Source organism: Schistocerca cancellata, chromosome 4 (assembly GCF_023864275.1).
Source record: "Schistocerca cancellata isolate TAMUIC-IGC-003103 chromosome 4, iqSchCanc2.1, whole genome shotgun sequence".
Classification (NCBI taxonomy): Eukaryota; Metazoa; Arthropoda; class Insecta; order Orthoptera; family Acrididae; genus Schistocerca; species Schistocerca cancellata.
The window spans coordinates 7836616-7855466 of NC_064629.1; the positions used below are offsets into that span (position 1 = coordinate 7836616).

The 18851-nt window shown below is 53.4% G+C and overlaps 12 non-coding genes and 1 pseudogene across 12 annotated transcripts; all 13 read right to left on the reverse strand.

The window, feature by feature from the left end:
* Positions 1-498: 498 nt before the first annotated feature.
* LOC126186507 (5S ribosomal RNA) lies at positions 499-617 on the reverse strand. The gene has a single exon (XR_007537598.1). It is a non-coding gene; the product is annotated as a 5S ribosomal RNA (ribosomal RNA).
* Positions 618-1434: 817 nt separating this feature from the next.
* Positions 1435-1553, reverse strand: LOC126186420 (5S ribosomal RNA). The gene has a single exon (XR_007537514.1). It is a non-coding gene; the product is annotated as a 5S ribosomal RNA (ribosomal RNA).
* An 843-nt stretch (positions 1554-2396) lies between these two features.
* LOC126186290 (5S ribosomal RNA) lies at positions 2397-2515 on the reverse strand. The gene has a single exon (XR_007537389.1). It is a non-coding gene; the product is annotated as a 5S ribosomal RNA (ribosomal RNA).
* Positions 2516-3374: 859 nt separating this feature from the next.
* Positions 3375-3493, reverse strand: LOC126185381 (5S ribosomal RNA). The gene has a single exon (XR_007537138.1). It is a non-coding gene; the product is annotated as a 5S ribosomal RNA (ribosomal RNA).
* Positions 3494-4354: 861 nt separating this feature from the next.
* LOC126185405 (5S ribosomal RNA) lies at positions 4355-4473 on the reverse strand. The gene has a single exon (XR_007537161.1). It is a non-coding gene; the product is annotated as a 5S ribosomal RNA (ribosomal RNA).
* An 843-nt stretch (positions 4474-5316) lies between these two features.
* LOC126185416 (5S ribosomal RNA) lies at positions 5317-5435 on the reverse strand. Its single transcript, XR_007537171.1, has one exon. It is a non-coding gene; the product is annotated as a 5S ribosomal RNA (ribosomal RNA).
* Positions 5436-6286: 851 nt separating this feature from the next.
* On the reverse strand, positions 6287-6405 carry LOC126186350 (5S ribosomal RNA). Its single transcript, XR_007537447.1, has one exon. It is a non-coding gene; the product is annotated as a 5S ribosomal RNA (ribosomal RNA).
* Positions 6406-7261: 856 nt separating this feature from the next.
* LOC126185316 (5S ribosomal RNA) lies at positions 7262-7380 on the reverse strand. Its single transcript, XR_007537076.1, has one exon. It is a non-coding gene; the product is annotated as a 5S ribosomal RNA (ribosomal RNA).
* Positions 7381-8236: 856 nt separating this feature from the next.
* On the reverse strand, positions 8237-8355 carry LOC126186364 (5S ribosomal RNA). The gene has a single exon (XR_007537460.1). It is a non-coding gene; the product is annotated as a 5S ribosomal RNA (ribosomal RNA).
* An 840-nt stretch (positions 8356-9195) lies between these two features.
* On the reverse strand, positions 9196-9314 carry LOC126186603 (5S ribosomal RNA). Its single transcript, XR_007537668.1, has one exon. It is a non-coding gene; the product is annotated as a 5S ribosomal RNA (ribosomal RNA).
* An 839-nt stretch (positions 9315-10153) lies between these two features.
* Positions 10154-10272, reverse strand: LOC126186499 (5S ribosomal RNA). Its single transcript, XR_007537590.1, has one exon. It is a non-coding gene; the product is annotated as a 5S ribosomal RNA (ribosomal RNA).
* Positions 10273-17366: 7094 nt separating this feature from the next.
* LOC126185434 (5S ribosomal RNA) lies at positions 17367-17484 on the reverse strand (annotated as a pseudogene).
* Positions 17485-18345: 861 nt separating this feature from the next.
* LOC126185918 (5S ribosomal RNA) lies at positions 18346-18464 on the reverse strand. Its single transcript, XR_007537231.1, has one exon. It is a non-coding gene; the product is annotated as a 5S ribosomal RNA (ribosomal RNA).
* Positions 18465-18851: the final 387 nt, after the last annotated feature.

Consider the following 18851-nt stretch of genomic DNA (forward strand, 5'->3'; position numbering starts at 1 on the left):
TGGTAGCGATGTGGGTTTCCTCGCCTCGCCTCGCCTCGCCTCGCCTCACACCAGGTGTCTGCGTAGTTTGCAGTGCATTCGCACCATTCCTATCCCTGTCCCTGTCCCCGTCCCGACTTGTCCCGTCTTTGCTCGACTGCCGCTCGCTGCCGCTCGGGTCGTGGTCCATATGACAGCGCAAGCACGACAAACGTCTGCGGGACGAGACGAGACGACTAAGGAATACATTCGTGGTTACAAATCAAATTTGGAACTCTACACTCCTACACAACAATAGGCGGTGACGTATTTCAGAAATCACCTGCCGATTCGTACTGTTTTGTCGTTTTCAAAGTCTTCTTGGCAAACTTGGTTAGCACATTCTCCCTCAAACTGAGTTAATTACTGCATTTTCGTACCATTACAGTAGTTTAAAAGGCTTAAGGAAACATCTTATTCACAACAGAAAGGTAGTTTGAAAATTGGGCTGGCGACATAACAAAAAAACAAAAGGAAGGGAGCCAACAGCACCCGGGTTTCCCAGGCGGTCACCCATCCAAGTACTAGCCGGGCCCGATGATGCTTAACTTCGGTGATCGGACGAGAACCGGTGTATTCATCATGGTATGGCCTTTGGCGCTCATCTAATGTAGGAGCACGGCAGAATTCGCGTTCGGCTTTTCTCCCAACACACTAAATGTTAGTTTTTGGCCGCATTTGACGAAAGCGCTTCCTTCCGCAACCGCCAGTTCCTCGAGGACGGCGCGGGGAGGCGCGCCCGGCGTCCCAGCAGAGCGACGGCCGAATTGGCGGGCGCACCGCCGCGTGTGTTAGACGCACTGCTGCTCGTTGCACCCCCTGTCATTCGCTGGGCGCGTGCAGCCTTCGACACTAGCGGAGGACGCATCTTGTCCCTGGTGCTCAGCGGAGGGCCTGTGCGGGGTGTGGCAGTGTCGTGCTGGAGGGCGCCACTGGTAGCGATGTGGGCTTCCTCGCCTCGCCTCACACCAGGTGTCTGCGTAGTTTGCAGTGCATTCGCACCATTCCTATCCCTGTCCCTGTCCCCGTCCGGACTTGTCCCGACTTTGCTCGACTGCCGCTCGCTGCCGCTCGGGTCGTGGCCCATATGACAGCGCAAGCACGACAAACGTCTGCGGGACGAGACGAGACGACTAAGGAATACATTCGTGGTTACAAATCAAATTTGGAACTCTACACTCCTACACAACAATAGGCGGTGACGTATTTCAGAAATCACCTGCCGATTCGTACTGTTTTGTCGTTTTCAAAGTCTTCTTGGCAAACTTGGTTAGCACATTCTCCCTCAAACTGAGTTAATTACTGCATTTTCGTACCATTACAGTAGTTTAAAAGGCTTAAGGAAGCATCTTTGTCACAACAGAAAGGTAGTTTGAAAATTGGGCTGGCGACATAACAAAAAAACAAAAGGAAGGGAGCCAACAGCACCCAGGTTTCCCAGGCGGTCACCCATCCAAGTACTAGCCGGGCCCGATAATGCTTAACTTCGGTGATCGGACGAGAACCGGTGTATTCATCATGGTATGGCCGTTGGCGCTCATCTAATGTAGGAGCACGGCAGAATTCGCGTTCGGCTTTTCTCCCAACACACAAAATGTTAGTTTTCGGCCGCATTTGACGAAAGCGCTTCCTTCCGCAACCGCCAGTTCCTCGAGGACGGCGCGGGGAGGCGCGGCCGGCGTCCCAGCAGAGTGACGGCCGAAATGGAGGGCGCACCGCCGCGTGTGTGAGACGCACTGCTGCTCGTTGCACCCCCTGTCATTCGCTGGGCGCGTGCAGCCTTCGACACTAGCGGAGGACGCATCTTGTCCCGGGTGTTCAGCGGAGGGCCTGTGCAGGGTGCGGCAGTGTCGTGCTGGAGGGCCCACTGGTAGCAATGTGGGCTTCCTCGCCTCGCCTCGCCTCGCCTCACACCTGGTGTCTGCGTAGTTTGCAGTGCATTTGCACCATTCCTATCCCTGTCCCTGTCCCCGTCCCGACTTGTCCCGACTTAGCTCGACTGCCGCTCGCTGCCGCTCGGGCCGTGGTCCATATCACAGCGCAAGCACGACAAACGTCTGCGGGACGAGACGAGACGAGACGCGACGAGACGACTAAGGAATAAATTCGTGGTTACAAATCAAATTTGGAACTCTACACTCCTACACAACAATAGGCGGTGACGTATTTCAGAAATCACCTGCAGATTCGTACTGTTTTGTCGTTATCAAAGTCTTCTTGGCAAACTTGGTTAGCACATTCTCCCTCAATCTGAGTTAATTACTGCATTTTCGTACCATTACAGTAGTTTAAAAGGCTTAAGGAAGCATCTTTGTCACAACAGACAGGTAGTTTGAAAATTGGGCTGGCGACATAACAAAAAAAAAAAACAGGAAGGGAGCCAACAGCACCCGGGTTTCCCAGGCGGTCACCCATCCAAGTACTAGCCGGGCCCGATGATGCTTAACTTCGGTGATCGTACGAGAACCGGTGTATTCATCATGGTATGGCCGTTGGCGCTCATCTAACGTAGGAGCACGGCAGAATTCGCGTTCAGCTCTTCTCCCAACACACAAAATGTTAGTTTTCGGCCGCATTTGACGAAAGCGCTTCCTTCCGCAACCGCCAGTTCCTCGAGGACGGCGCGGGGAGGCGCGCCCGGCGTCCCAGCAGAGTGACGGCCGAATTGGCGGGCGCACCGCCGCGTGTGTGAGACGCACTGCTGCTCGTTGCCCCCCCTGTCATTCGCTGGGCGCGTGCAGCCTTCGACACTAGCGGAGGACGCATCTTGTCCCTGGTGTTCAGCGGAGGGCCTGTGCGGGGTGCGGCAGTGTCGTGCTGGAGGGCCCACTGGTAGCGATGTGGGCTTCCTCGCCTCGCCTCGCCTCGCCTCGCCTCGCCTCACACCAGGTGTCTGCGTAGTTTGCAGTGCATTCGCACCATTCCTATCCCTGTCCCTGTCCCCGTCCCGACTTGTCCCGACTTTGCTCGACTGCCGCTCGCTGCCGCTCGGGTCGTGGTCCATATGACAGCGCAAGCACGACAAACGTCTGCGGGACGAGACGAGACGAGACGAGACGAGACGACTAAGGAATAAATTCGTGGTTACAAATCAAATTTGGAACTCTACACTCCTACACAACAATAGGCGGTGACGTATTTCAGAAACCACCTGCCGATTCGTACTGTTTTGTCGTTTTCAAAGTCTTCTTGGCAACCTTGGTTAGCACATTCTCCCTCAAACTGAGTTAATTACTGCATTTTCGTACCATTACAGTAGTTGACAAGGCTTAAGGAAGCATCTTTGTCACAACAGAAAGGTAGTTTGAAAATTGGGCTGGCGACATAACAAAAAAAAAAAAAAAAAACAGGAAGGGAGCCAACAGCACCCGGGTTTCCTAGGCGGTCACCCATCCAAGTACTAGCCGGGCACGATGATGCTTAACTTCGGTGATCGGACGAGAACAGGTGTATTCATCATGGTATGGCCGTTGGCGCTCATCTAATGTAGGAGCACGGCAGAATTCGCGTTCGGCGTTTCTCCCAACAAACAAGATGTTAGTTTTCGGCCGCATTTGACGAAAGCGCTTCCTTCCGCAACCGCCAGTTCCTCGAGGACGGCGCGGGGAGGCGCGCCCGGCGTCCCAGCAGAGTGACGGCCGAATTGGCGGGCGCACCGCCGCGTGTGTGAGACGCACTGCTGCTCGTTGCACCCCCTGTCATTCGCTGGGCGCGTGCAGCCTTCGACACTAGCGGAGGACGCATCTTGGCCCTTGTGTTCAGCGGAGGGCCTGTGCGGGGTGCGGCAGTGTCGTGCTGGAGGGACCACTGGTAGCGATGTGGGCTTCCTCGCCTCGCTTCGCCTCGCCTCGCCTCGCCTCACACCAGGTGTCTGCGTAGTTTGCAGTGCATTCGCACCATTCCTATCCCTGTCCCTGTCCCCGTCCCGACTTGTCCCGGCTTTGCTCGACTGCCGCTCGCTGCCGCTCGGGTCGTGGTCCATATGACAGCGCAAGCACGACAAACGTCTGCGGGACGAGACGAGACGAGACGAGACGAGACGACTAAGGAATAAATTCGTGGTTACAAATCAAATTTGGAACTCTACACTCCTACACAACAATAGGCGGTGACGTATTTCAGAAATCACCTGCCGATTCGTACTGTTTTGTCGTTTTCAAAGTCTTCTTGGCAACCTTGGTTAACACATTCTCCCTCAAACTGAGTTAATTACTGCATTTTCGTACCATTACAGTAGTTTACAAGGCTTAAGGAAGCATCTTTGTCACAACAGAAAGGTAGTTTGAAAATTGGGCTGGCGACATAACAAAAAAAAAAAAAAAAAAAACAGGATGGGAGCCATCAGCACACGGGTTTCCCAGGCGGTCACCCATCCAAGTACCAGCCGGGCCCGATGATGCTTAACTTCGGTGATCGGACGAGAACCGGTGAATTCATCATGGTATGGCCGTTGGCGCTCATCTAATGTAGGAGCACGGCAGAATTCGCGTTCGGCGTTTCTCCCAACAAACAAAATGTTAGTTTTCGGCCGCATTTGACGAAAGCGCTTCCTTCCGCAACCGCCAGTTCCTCGAGGACGGCGCGGGGAGGCGCGCCCGGCGTCCCAGCAGAGTGACGGCCGAATTGGCGGGCGCACCGCCGCGTGTGTGAGACGCACTGCTGCTCGTTGCACCCCCTGTCATTCGCGCGTGCAGCCTTCGACACTAGCGGAGGACGCATCTTGGCCCTGGTGTTCAGCGGAGGGCCTGTGCGGGGTGCGGCAGTGTCGTGCTGGAGGGCCCACTGGTAGCGATGTGGGCTTCCTCGCCTCGCCTCGCCTCGCCTCACACCAGGTGTCTGCGTAGTTTGCAGTGCATTCGCACCATTCCTATCCCTGTCCCTGTCCCCGTCCCGACTTGTCCCGACTTTGCTCGACTGCCGCTCGCTGCCGCTCGGGTCGTGGTCCATATGACAGCGCAAGCACGACAAACGTCTGCGGGACGAGACGAGACGAGACGAGACGAGACGACTAAGGAATAAATTCGTGGTTACAAATCAAATTTGGAACTCTACACTCCTACACAACAATAGGCGGTGACGTATTTCAGAAACCACCTGCCGATTCGTACTGTTTTGTCGTTTTCAAAGTCTTCTTGGCAACCTTGGTTAGCACATTCTCCCTCAAACTGAGTTAATTACTGCATTTTCGTACCATTACAGTAGTTTACAAGGCTTAAGGAAGCATCTTTGTCACAACAGAAAGGTAGTTTGAAAATTGGGCTGGCGACATAACAAAAAAAAAAAAAAAAACAGGAAGGGAGCCAACAGCACCCGGGTTTCCTAGGCGGTCACCCATCCAAGTACTAGCCGGGCACGATGATGGTTAACTTCGGTGATCGGACGAGAACAGGTGTATTCATCATGGTATGGCCGTTGGCGCTCATCTAATGTAGGAGCACGGCAGAATTCGCGTTCGGCGTTTCTCCCAACAAACAAAATGTTAGTTTTCGGCCGCATTTGACGAAAGCGCTTCCTTCCGCAACCGCCAGTTCCTCGAGGACAGCGCGGGGAGGCGCGCCCGGCGTCGCAGCAGAGTGACGGCCGAATTGGCGGGCGCACCGCCGCGTGTGTGAGACGCACTGCTGCTCGTTGCACCCCCTGTCATTCGCTGGGCGCGTGCAGCCTTCGACACTAGCGGAGGACGCATCTTGTCCCTGGTGTTCAGCGGAGGGCCTGTGCGGAGTGCGGCAGTGTCGTGCTGGAGGGCCCACTGGTAGCGATGTGGGCTTCCTCGCCTCGCCTCGCCTCGCCTCGCCTCGCCTCACACCAGGTGTCTGCGTAGTTTGCAGTGCATTCGCACCATTCCTATCCCTGTCCCTGTCCCCGTCCCGACTTGTCCCGACTTTGCTCGACTGCCGCTCGCTGCCGCTCGGGTCGTGGTCCATATGACAGCGCAAGCACGACAAACGTCTGCGGGACGAGACGAGACGAGACGAGACGAGACGACTAAGGAATAAATTCGTGGTTACAAATCAAATTTGGAACTCTACACTACTACACAACAATAGGCGGTGACGTATTTCAGAAATCACCTGTCGATTCGTACTGTTTTGTCGTTTTCAAAGTCTTCTTGGCAAACTTGGTTCGCACATTCTCCCTCAAACTGAGTTAATTTCTGCATTTTCGTACCATTACAGTAGTTTAAAAGGCTTAAGGAAGCATCTTTGTCACAACAGAAAGGTAGTTTGAAAATTGGGCTGGCGACATAACAAAAAAAAAACAGGAAGGTAGCCAACAGCACCCGGGTTTCCCAGGCGGTCACCCATCCAAGTACTAGCCGGGCCCGATGATGCTTAACTTCGGTGATCGGACGAGAACCGGTGTATTCATCATGGTATGGCCGTTGGTGCTCATCTAATGTAGGAGCACGGCAGAATTCGCGTTCGTCTTTTCTCCCAACACACAAAATGTTAGTTTTCGGCCGCATTTGACGAAAACGCTTCCTTCCGCAACCGCCAGTTCCTCGAGGACGGCGCGGGGAGGCGCGCCCGGCGTCCCAGCAGAGTGACGGCCGAATTGGCGGGCGCACCGCCGCGTGTGTGAGACGCACTGCTGCTCGTTGCACCCCTTGTCATTCGCTGGGCGCGTGCAGCCTTCGACACTAGCGGAGGACGCATCTTGTCCCTGGTGTTCAGCGGAGGGCCTGTGCGGGGTGCGGCAGTGTCGTGCTGGAGGGCCCACTGGTAGCGATGTGGGCTTCCTCGCCTCGCCTCGCCTCGCCTCGCCTCGCCTCACACCAGGTGTCTGCGTAGTTTGCAGTGCATTCGCACCATTCCTATCCCTGTCCCTGTCCCCGTCCCGACTTGTCCCGACTTTGCTCGACTGCCGCTCGCTGCCGCTCGGGTCGTGGTCCATATGACAGCGCAAGCACGACAAACGTCTGCGGGACGATACGAGACGAGACGAGACGAGACGAGACGACTAAGGAATAAATTCGTCGTTACAAATCAAATTTGGAACTCTACACTCCTACACAACAATAGGCGGTGACGTATTTCAGAAATCACCGGCCGATTCGTACTGTTTTGTCGTTTTCAAAGTCTTCTTGGCAAACTTGGTTAGCACATTCTCCCTCAAACTGAGTTAATTACTGCATTTTCGTACCATTACAGTAGTTTAAAAGGCTTAAGGAAGCATCTTTGTCACAACAGAAAGGTAGATTGAAAATTGGGCTGGCGACATAACAAAAAGAAAACAGGAAGGGAGCCAACAACACCCGGGTGTCCCAGGCGGTAACCCATCCAAGTACTAGCCGGGCCCGATGATGCTTAACTTCGGTGATCGGACGAGAACCGGTGTATTCATCATGGTATGGCCGTTGGCGCTCATCTGATGTAGGAGCACGACAGAATTCGCGTTCGGCTTTTCTCCCAACACACAAAATGTTAGTTTTCCTGCCGCATTTGACGAAAGCACTTCCTTCCGCAATCGCCAGCTCCTCGAGGACGGCGCGGGGAGGCGCGCCCGGAGTCCCAGCAGAGTGACGGCCAAATTGGCGGACGCACCGCCGCGTGTGTGAGACGCACTGCTGCTCGTTGCACCCTCTGTCATCCGCTGGGCGCGTGCAGCCTTCAACACTAGCGGAGGACGCATCTTGTCCCTGGTGTTCAGCGGAGGGCCTGTGCGGGGTGCGGCAGTGTTGTGCTGGAGGGCCCACTGGTAGCGATGTGGGCTTACTCGCCTCGCCTCGCCTCGCCACGCCTCACCTCGCCTCGCCTCACACCAGGTGTCTGCGTAGTTTGCAGTGCATTCGCACCATTCCTATCCCTGTCCCTGTCCCCGTCCCGACTTGTCCCGACTATGCTCGACTGCCATTCGCTGCCGCTCGTGTCGTGGTCCATATGACAGCGCAAGCACGACAAACGTCTGCGGGACGAGACGAGACGAGACGACTAAGGAATAATTTCGTGGTTACAAATCTAATTTGGAACTCTACACTCCTACACAACAATAGGCGGTGACGTATTTCAGAAATCACCTGCCGATTCGTACTGTTTTGTCGTTTTCAAAGTATTCTTAGCAAACTTGGTTAGCACATTCTCCCTCAAACTGAGTTAATTACTGCATTTTCGTACCATTACAGTAGTTTAAAAGGCTTAAGGAAGCATCTTTGTCACAACAGAAAGGTAGTTTGAAAAATGGGCTGGCGACATAACAAAAAAAAAAAAAACAGGAAGGGAGCCAACAGCACCCGGGTTTCCAAGGCGGTCACCCATCCAAGTACTAGCCGGGCCCGATGATGCTTAACTTCGGTGATCGGACGAGAACCGGTGTATTCATCATGGTATGGCCGTTGGCGCTCATCTAATGTAGGAGCACGGCAGAATTCGCGTTCGGCTTTTCTCCCAACACACAAAATGTTAGTTTTCGGCCGCATTTGACGAAAGCGCTTCCTTCCGCAACCGCCAGTTCCTCGAGGACGGCGCGGGGAGGCGCGCCCGGCGTCCCAGCAGAGTGACGGCCGAATTGGCGGGCGCACCGCCGCGTGTGACACGCACTGCTGCTCGTTGCACCCCCTGTCATTCGCTGGGCGCGTGCAGCCTTCGACACTAGCGGAGGACGCATCTTGTCCCTGGTGTTCAGCGGAGGGCCTGTGCGGGGTGCGGCAGTGTCGTGCTGGAGGGCCCACTGGTAGCGATGTGGGCTTCCTCGCCTCGCCTCGCCTCGCCACACACCAGGTGTCTGCGTAGTTTGCAGTGCATTCGCACCATTCCTATCCCTGTCCCTGTCCCCGTCCCGACTTGTCCCGACTTTGCTCGACTGCCGCTCGCTGCCGCTCGCGTCGTGGTCCATATGACAGCGCAAGCACGACAAACGTCTGCGGGACGAGACGAGACGAGACGAGACGAGACGACTAAGGAATAAATTCGTGGTTACAAATCAAATTTGGAACTCTACACTCCTACACAACAATAGGCGGTGACGTATTTCAGAAATCACCGGCCGATTCGTACTGTTTTGAGGTTTTCAAAGTGTTCTTGGCAAACTTGGTTAGCATATTCTCCCTCAAACTGAGTTAATTATTGCATTTTCGTACCATTACAGTAGTTTAAAAGGCTTAAGGAAGCATCTTTGTCACAACAGAAAGGTAGTTTGAAAATTGGGCTGGCGACATAACAAAAAAAAAAACAGGAAGGGAGCCAACAGCACCCGGGTTTCCCAGGCGGTCACCAATCCAAGTACTAGCCGGGCCCGATGATGCTTAACTTCGGTGATCGGACGAGAACCGGTGTATTCATCATGGTATGGCCGTTGGCGCTCATCTAATGTAGGAGCACGGCAGAATTCGCGTTCGGCTTTTCTCCCAACACACAAAATGTTAGTTTTCGGCCGCATTTGACGAAAGCGCTTCCTTCCGCAACCGCCAGTTCCTCGAGGACGGCGCGGGGAGGCGCGCCCGGCGTCCCAGCAGAGTGACGGCCGAATTGGCGGGCGCACCGCCGCGTGTGACACGCACTGCTGCTCGTTGCACCCCCTGTCATTCGCTGGGCGCGTGCAGCCTTCGACACTAGCGGAGGACGCATCTTGGCCCTGGTGTTCAGCGGAGGGCCTGTGCGGGGTGCGGCAGTGTCGTGCTGGAGGGCCCACTGGTAGCGATGTGGGCTTCCTCGCCTCGCCTCGCCTCGCCACACACCAGGTGTCTGCGTAGTTTGCAGTGCATTCGCACCATTCCTATCCCTGTCCCTGTCCCCGTCCCGACTTGTCCCGACTTTGCTCGACTGCCGCTCGCTGCCGCTCGGGTCGTGGTCCATATGACAGCGCAAGCACGACAAACGTCTGCGGGACGAGACGAGACGAGACGAGACGACTAAGGAATAAATTCGTCGTTACAAATCAAATTTGGAACTCTACACTCCTACACAACAATAGGCGGTGACGTATTTCAGAAATCACCTGCCGATTCGTACTGTTTTGTCGTTTTCAAAGTCTTCTTGGCAAACTTGGTTAGCACATTCTCCCTCAAACTGAATTAATTACTGCATTTTCGTACCATTACAGTAGTTTAAAAGGCTTAAGGAAGCATCTTTGTCACAACAGAAAGGTAGTTTGAAAATTGGGCTTTCGACATAACAAAAAAAAAAAAAAACAGGAAGGGAGCCAACAGCACCCGGGTGTCCCAGGCGGTCACCCATCCAAGTACTAGCCGGGCCCGATGATGCTTAACTTCGGTGATCGGACGAGAACCGGTGTATTCATCATGGTATGGCCGTTGGCGCTCATCTAATGTAGGAGCACGGCAGAATTCGCGTTCGGCTTTTCTCCCAACACACAAAATGTTAGTTTTCGGCCGCATTTGACGAAAGCGCTTTCTTCCGCAACCGCCAGTTCCTCGAGGACGGCGCGGGGAGGCGCGCCCGGCGTCGCAGCAGAGTGACGGCCGAATTGGCGGGCGCACCGCCGCGTGTGTGAGACGCACTGCTGCTCGTTGCACCCCCTGTCATTCGCTGGGCGCGTGCAGCCTTCGACACTAGCGGAGGACGCATCTTGTCCCTGGTGTTCAGCGGAGGGCCTGTGCGGGGTGCGGCAGTGTCGTGCTGGAGGGCCCACTGGTAGCGATGTGGGCTTCCTCGCCTCGCCTCGCCTCGCCTCGCCTCACACCAGGTGTCTGCGTAGTTTGCAGTGCATTCGCACCATTCCTATCCCTGTCCCTGTCCCCGTCCCGACTTGTCCCGACTTTGCTCGACTGCCGCTCGCTGCCGCTCGGGTCGTGGTCCATATGACAGCGCAAGCACGACAAACGTCTGCGGGACGAGAAGAGATGAGACGACTAAGGAATAAATTCGTGGTTACAAATCAAATTTGGAACTCTACACTCCTACACAAGAATAGGCGGTGACGTATTTCAGAAATCACCTGCCGATTCGTACTGTTTTGTCGTTTTCAAAGTCTTCTTAGCAAACTTGGTTAGCACATTCTCCCTCAAACTGAGTTAATTACTGCATTTTCGTGCCATTACAGTAGTTTAAAAGGCTTAAGGAAGCATCTTTGTCACAACAGAAAGGTAGTTTGAAAATTGGGCTTGCGACATAACAAAAAAAAAAAAATACAGGAAGGGAGCCAACCGCACTTTTTTTTTTTTTTTTTTTTTTTTTATATATATATATAAAGGTGCTGTTGACTTATCAAGAGCTCCTGATTTACGCCCTCCAAAAGTTGCCTTCATCGGCGAGGTGTGCTGGCGTGAATATATGCTGTGGGTTTCCACTACAAATATCAGAAAGGAATATGCATCCGCCAAGATAAGAAAAGAAACGCAAGGTAATCCGTCTTCCAGACTGCATGCCAAATAATAGAAACAAAAGTGGCTACTGGACGCCGTGGCAACTGGCATCGACAGTGATCGACAACAATGACAACCCGTCAAAGCAACAGTCACGTGGCATCCACCAAAAAAAAGGAAATCCACCGCAAATAAAAGAAAGTCCGAAAGAAAACATGTCTCCGCTAACGGCCGACGGATGGTACATGGAGAATAAAACAAACGTCGACGCATAGCAATAGGAAAGAGTCCCACATTCAGACACACACCAACTGTGATAAAATGATCACCGCGACTCGGCCCCCTCAGTCGCCGCGAGAAAGGAACAAATAACAAGAAAGAAAGAAAGGAGGAACAGAAAGTAAAGCAAACATAAAAGAACTTTTGACGGACAAAGCGCCATTCACATAAATGTAGGTTATGTGTACGGTTTCGTTAATGTACGGTCCATTAGAAACACAACTTTACCAAGCCATAAAATCATTACCCAAGAAAGGAAGACCGGTGGTAAGCAAGGGTTCGTCATAAACGCCAACAGGAATATTGGCAGTAGTATCAGATAGGAAAAAGAAAAATGTCATGATTGGGTATAGAGTCGTATCAGGAAAGTGACAATTTAGTGAATGCATGGGCCAAGGCGACATGCAAAAAATTGGCAAAAATCGAGGAATAAGCCTGTCGACCAAGGGTCAAATGATGTTCCGCCCACAGGTAAGACAGAAAGTCGACGGCATCAGTCAATTTCAGGGCGAAAATACAATAAACCGTGTGTCCCAAAATCCAAAGAGTAGCATTCCGTTTGGTGGCCGGATACGCTACACACTGAGGCACGATGGCGTCCAAAGCTGTCACCTGCCGCCTGTCCACTCTGTTGATTAGACGCACCATGTCACACGCAATGTCCCAAACAACACGGAATTTCCGACACTCGAATCGGTGTTCGATAGTGTCCTCCTCAGGACACGAATCACAGACACCCGAAGGAATCAGACCGATAGAGTGCAGCTTAGCATTAGTCGGAATTGTGCGGTTGACCACTTTATACCATGTTCCGTGAACGTCGGCAGGAATAACGGCGGTGGCAAGGTTCCGCCACACCATTCGCCAGTCGTGCTGAGGTAGCCGATACTCCCATTTATTCCTGCTCGGCGATCCCCGAAGAGCGCGAATAATGTCACCGACATTGCACGCACGGACATCGCCGAGCACCAGATAGCTGTTATACACATAATACCGGCGTACGAAGTTCAACGTGGACGGAATATGACTGATCGAGACCGGAGCAATCACCGATGGCGGGCGGTACGCACGGAACAAGGCAGCCGTCGGACTGCACGGCCCCTTGTCAAGCACCACGGTAGTCCGCTTTACGAAGAGCGCCGCACACTTGTTGCGAAAGTCAACGAAACCCAGCCCCCCCTCCGCCAGACTCAAGGTACAGGTTGCCAGGGAGACCTTAAAAATGTCACCTTTCCATAGCAACCAATAGACCGCCTGTTGAAGGGCCCGTTCCAGTTGTTTCGGCACAGGTAGGACTTGTGCCAGATACCACGCTTTGGCCAAAATCTGCGTGTTAATAAGGGCCACCCGTTGACGGAGCGCCAAATTCCGAGAGGCATACAGTTTCGCAACGGCCCTAACCTTATACAGCGTGGACCGCCAATTCAGAGCTTCCATACGCTGCAGATTGTCGGTCAGAATGACACCGAGCACTGTCTGTCGTTGCTTGACACAAAACCAGTCGCCGCGAGCAGTACGCAGGCGAGGTGTAAGAGGGAGCAAAACAGTCTTCCGAGGATTCACGATAGCCCCCGTCGCCCTCTCAAATCGCTGTAAAACACCATGCAGCCTGTTAATGTCCTCTGGCTGATCAAGGAACACGCCGAGGTCGTCGGCATACGCTCTACAGATCAGCTGATCGCCACCAATGCGAATGCCCCGGCATTCCTGGGCGATACAGCGGAGGAGCGGATCCAAAGCCAAAGCGAAGAGCGACATAGACAAGGGGCAGCCCTGGCGAACTGAGCGGCTAATAGGTATAACACGACTGGGAATTCCGTTTATTACAACCCGTGACGTGGCATTCCTTAAAATATTATACACCATCGTCGTCAGTTTAGGACCAAATCCGAAACCGACCAAGACCTGCCGCAGATAGGTGTGACTAATCCGATCGAAAGCGTTTTTGAAGTCGACCAGCATTATCGCAGCCGTCCGGAGCCTGTGACTTTTTACATATCCGATACAATCCCGGTACGCCAGAACAGCATCGAATATGTTACGGTCCCTGACAGCGCAAGTCTGATGGTCACTCACCACCTTTGGCATAACGTCCGTCAACCTGTGCGTGATACACCGCGCTATAATTTTATAGTCGGCGTTCAGCAAGGTTATAGGACGGACATTGTCGAGATTTGGTGTGGCGGTCGATTTCGGAACGAGGGCAATGCGCCCTTCTGAAAATTCCGCAGGAATAGCAACGCCGTTATGGACCTCATTCATAACGGCAATTAAAACATCACTTAAAAGACTGAAAAATTTTAAATAAAATTCCGCGGGAATCCCGTCCAGTCCAGGGGACCGGCCCCGAGGACTCCGTTTCACAGCTGTATCTAAGTCATCAAGGGTAAAAGGTTCATTTAAACTGGCTCTATCTTGTCGTGTTAACACACGTGGGACCCTCTGCAAAAAATCGCGCAGCGCCCCGGCGTCGACGTCAACCTGTCGAAAGAGCGTCTCAAAGTGCGCGTGAACTTCTCGCTCAATGGCCGCACCATCGGATGTGGACGTGCCATCTCGCTGGACCCATTTACGGATGGCCAACCGCTCGCGCCGCCGGCGCTCCCTGCTCAGGTGGTAGAGAGAGAGCGGCTCCCCTTCCACGTCACCCACCGGTTGGCTCCGCGCGATAGTTCCAACACCCTTCCGACGTAGATCATCGAGGAGCTTGGCTTTGAATTGATTAAAATCCGAAGCAACTCAGGTGACGTCGCGACTCGCTGAGCGATATCCTTTAAACAATCCTGGTAAAAACGTGCCGTCGACCGACGCCAATGCGCCGCATCGCGGCTAAAATCGATTAAAAAACGCCGAATAGCCGGCTTGGCGACCGCCACCCACCACCCGATAGTACTGCCACCATCTCCCTTACCACGCAAGAGCTTGCGCCACAACGCAGTAAATTGAGACGTTAGACTGGCATCGTCCAAAAGGCTACAGTTAAATTTCCAAATAGTGGGGCGCCGAGTAGGGCGCGCACGCGGCAAGAAGAGTTGACACATGTAACCGCAATGGTCTGAAAAAATAACCGGCAACACGTCCGCCTTCCGGACGTGGGCGGCGAGCGGCGAAGACACATAGATCCTGTCCAAGCGACTGTGACCGGTGGCGTAAAAGTGGGTGAAATGCGTCTTGTCCGGATGCAGCACACGCCACGTGTCGCGGAGCCGAAAACTGTCAACCAACGTACGTAATTCCTGGCACCAGTTAGGACGCGGCTCCTGATCTCGACCATCAATCACAGCATTAAAATCACCACCGATCACTAAGTCAGTATGATTACGATGGAGAAGTGGACAGAGATCCTGACCATAAAATTTATTCCGCGCTGGCTTGTCACCGGCATGAGCATACACATTGACAAAGGCAAGACCATTGACGGTACATGCTATAGCGCGGTCATTTGGCAATATTTCAATATTGCTAACATCGAATTCAGGACGGATTAAGATAGCAGTACCAGTCTGTTCGTCGGACATTATATTATCAACGACAGTAAAATCAGAAGCGTCAAGTAAAAACAACAGAGCCTGACGCGTAACTTCCTGTAAAAATGCCACATGACAGTGGGAGTCATGTAAAAAAGTGAGCAAAGCCGACAACTTGTGCGGGTTACTCAACTTGTTGACATTGATAGTTAAAATATTCCACGAACAACGCTCAGGCTCCATACACAATTAAAATACACAAGCACAAAACGCTCCTCATTTAAAAACAAACAGCAAACATGGACGGAATTTCAGCCACCAAAAAGGATAAAATTTTCTCTAAAAAGACTGAATTGATTCCCGTCAACTGGAAGAGGGAACAACAGAGAATAACAGTGATAGTTAAAATATTCCACGAACAACGCTCAGGCGCCATACACAATTAAAAGACACAAGCACAAAAAACTCCTCATAAAAAACAGACAGCAGACATTGACGGAATTTCAGCCACCAAAAAGGATAAAAAGTTCTCGAAAAAGACGGGTGTAATTCCCGTCAACTGGATTAAGGGACAACAAAGAAATCACTAAGTCTCCGCACCACCTTCCACATCCGCCGCCCAGTCAGTGGGGGGGACGGAAGTGGGGGTGGACGCGGTCCCAGAATCTGTGCCACCGGAGGCTGCCGACAAAGGAACAACGACGGGCATCTCCACGTCGGAAGAAGAGGTCGGCACACGCTCAAGGGCAGAAGGACAAACCCGACGCTGGTGGGTGTCTTCAGCCTTCCGTTTCGTCGGCAATGGCGGCGTCGCCACAGCCGAAGCTGTGTCGGTCGGCACAACGGAACCGTCACCAGTGGGCTGCTGACTTAAAACGGTGCGTAAATGTCGAACAGCGACATCACGCTTCTGATCGGCAACGCTGAGATCGTCGGGCAGCGAAGGGCGAGAAGCGGCAAGCTGTTGTGGTTGTGATTGCTGTGTCTGACGCCCGCAGCCGGAAGCCGGAGACGGCCGCCGCTCGCGGTCTGCACGTGGGTCCCGACGCGCGACACGCTGTTGTGAGTCCTGCCGACCAACCCGCGACTGCCGGGAAGCGGCGGGCGAACGGTCAACTGGAGACGGACTGCGGTCCTGTCGTGTAGACCCCCTGTCAGAGGAGGGCGACCGACCAACACTACGAGCACGTTGCCTGCTAGAACTGCGAGACGGAAGTTCATCACGCCGCGGTTTCGGAGCCACAAAAATTTCCCGCGATTCCACAACAGCAGTGTGAACAGGAGCACCGGCAGCTATGTCAACTGAGGCAGGCAACGTATCAAAAGATTCCGATACCGTAACAGGCTGCGAAACAGGTTCCGACACTACAGCAGTCGCCGACGCGGGCATGGGGTCGGACACAGACGCAAGTGAAACACGTGGTAAAGACAAACTTTCGTCAGCCTGCACGGTAGCCGTAGCAGGCGCGGAAACAGCAGACACAGTAGCAAGGTCACAATCGGGAGTGGACACATCCATGGCAACCGCGGCGTCAGCTAGGTTAGCATCGGCCACGCGGCGCGCGGGTGCGGGGGGGGGCTGTACCTAAGACCGTAGCAGCGACAGAGGCAAAGCTGTCCCCGCGCAAACCGTCATCGATCGGTAATTGAGCAGGCCGTTTACGTTTAGGACAGTCCTGCCGGTAATGACCAACGCCACTACAAAATGAACAAGTTTGAGGCTGTCCACTATAAGTCACAAACGCACGGTGGCCGTTAACCAGAATAAAGGACGGAACGTGTTGTCTGGCAACCATTTTCACACTCCGCACACCGTTTTCGACTTGAAACAAATATGCGGAGGGCAACTTTTCCTTAATCACTGACAAAACGGTACCGTACGGACGCAAATAACGTGAAATAGTATCATTCCGTATTTCAAAAGGCAAGTTAAAGATACGAATTTGCCTAACGCCAAAGCCGGCGTGCGACACAGTCACATTACTAATTTTACCGTCAAGATGTCGAAATTTACGCACGCCGTCATTGACAGACACAACAGTATCACACATATCAGGAGATCTCAATTTCAAAAACACCGAATTAAGGAACGTATCAAACTGTATGCCAAGAACGTCATCATGCCGTAACATCAAGTCCTCTAATATCCAACGGTGAATTTCGAATGCCGATGGTTTATCAACGGATCGATCAAACTCACATTGTACGTTATTCTGTCTTTCCTCACTATCATCGTATATCACTTCCATTACTTAGAGTCAGGGATAAACACAAGCCACGAGGCAGAGGAAGCAGACGACACGCGAGGCGCCGCCGGCCAAGTCGCACGCGGAAGTACTGCTCGCTCGGCACCGAGGTGTTGCCAGGCGGTCACCCATCCAAGTACTAGCCGGGCCCGATGATGCTTAACTTCGGTGATCGGACGAGAACCGGTGTATTCATCATGGTATGGCCGTTGGCGCTCATCTAATGTAAGAGCACGGCAGAATTCGCGTTCGGCTTTTCTCCCAACACACAAAATGTTAGTTTTCGGCCGCATTTGACGAAAGCGCTTCCTTCCGCAACCGCCAGTTCCTCGAGGACGGCGCGGGGAGGCGCGCCGGCGTCCCAGCAGAGTGACGGCCGAATTGGCGGGCGCACCGCCGCGTGTGTGAGACGCACTGCTGCTCGTTGCAATCCCTGTCATTCGCTGGGCGCGTGCAGCCTTCAACACTAGCGGAGGACGCATCTTGTCCCTGGTGTTCAGCGGAGGGCCTGTGCGGGGTGCGGCAGTGTCGTGCTGGAGGGCCCACTGGTAGCGATGTGGGCTTCCTCGCCTCGCCTCGCCTCGCCTCGCCTCACACCAGGTGTCTGCGTAGTTTGCAGTGCATTTGCACCATTCCTATCCCTGTCCCTGTCCCCGTCCCGACTTGTCCCGACTTTGCTCGACTGCCGCTCGCTGCCGCTCGGGTCGTGGTCCATATGACAGCGCAAGCACGACAAACGTCTGCGGGACGAGACGAGACGAGACGAGACGAGACGACTAAGGAATAAATTCGTGGTTACAAATCAAATTTCGAATTCTACACTCCTACACAACAATAGGTAGTGACGTATTTCAGAAATCACCTGCCGATTCGTACTGTTTTGTCGTTTTCAAAGTCTTCTTGGCAAACTTGGTTAGCACATTCTCCCTCAAACTGAGTTAATTACTGCATTTTCATACCATTACAGTAGTTTAAAAGGCTTAAGGAAGCATACTTGTCACAACAGAAATGTAGTTTCAAAGTTGGGCTGGCGACATAACAAAAAAAAAAAAAAAAAAAAAAAAAACAGAAAGGGAGCCAACAGCACCCGGGTTTCCCAGGCGGTCACCCATCCAAGTACTAGCCGGGCCCGATGATGCTTAACTTCGGTGATCGGACGAGAACCGGTGTATTCATCATGGTATGGCCGTTGGCGCTCATCTAATGTAGGAGCACGGCAGAATTCGCGTTCGGCTTTTCTCCCAACACACAAAATGTTAGTTTTCGGCCGCATTTGACGAAAGCGCTTCCTTCCGCAACCGCCAGTTCCTCGAGGACGGCGCGGGGAGGCGCGCCCGGCGTCCCAGCAGAGTGACGGCCGAATTGGCGGGCGCACCGCCGCGTGTGTGAGACGCACTGCTGCTCGTTGCACCCCCTGTCATTCGCTGGGCGCGTGCAGCCTTTAGCGGAGGACGCATCTTGTCCCTGGTGTTCAGCGGAGGGCCTGTGCGGGGTGCGGCAGTGTCGTGCTGGAGGGCCCACTGGTAGCGATGTGGGCTTCCTCGCCTCGCCTCGCCTCGCCTCGCCTCGCCTCACACCAGG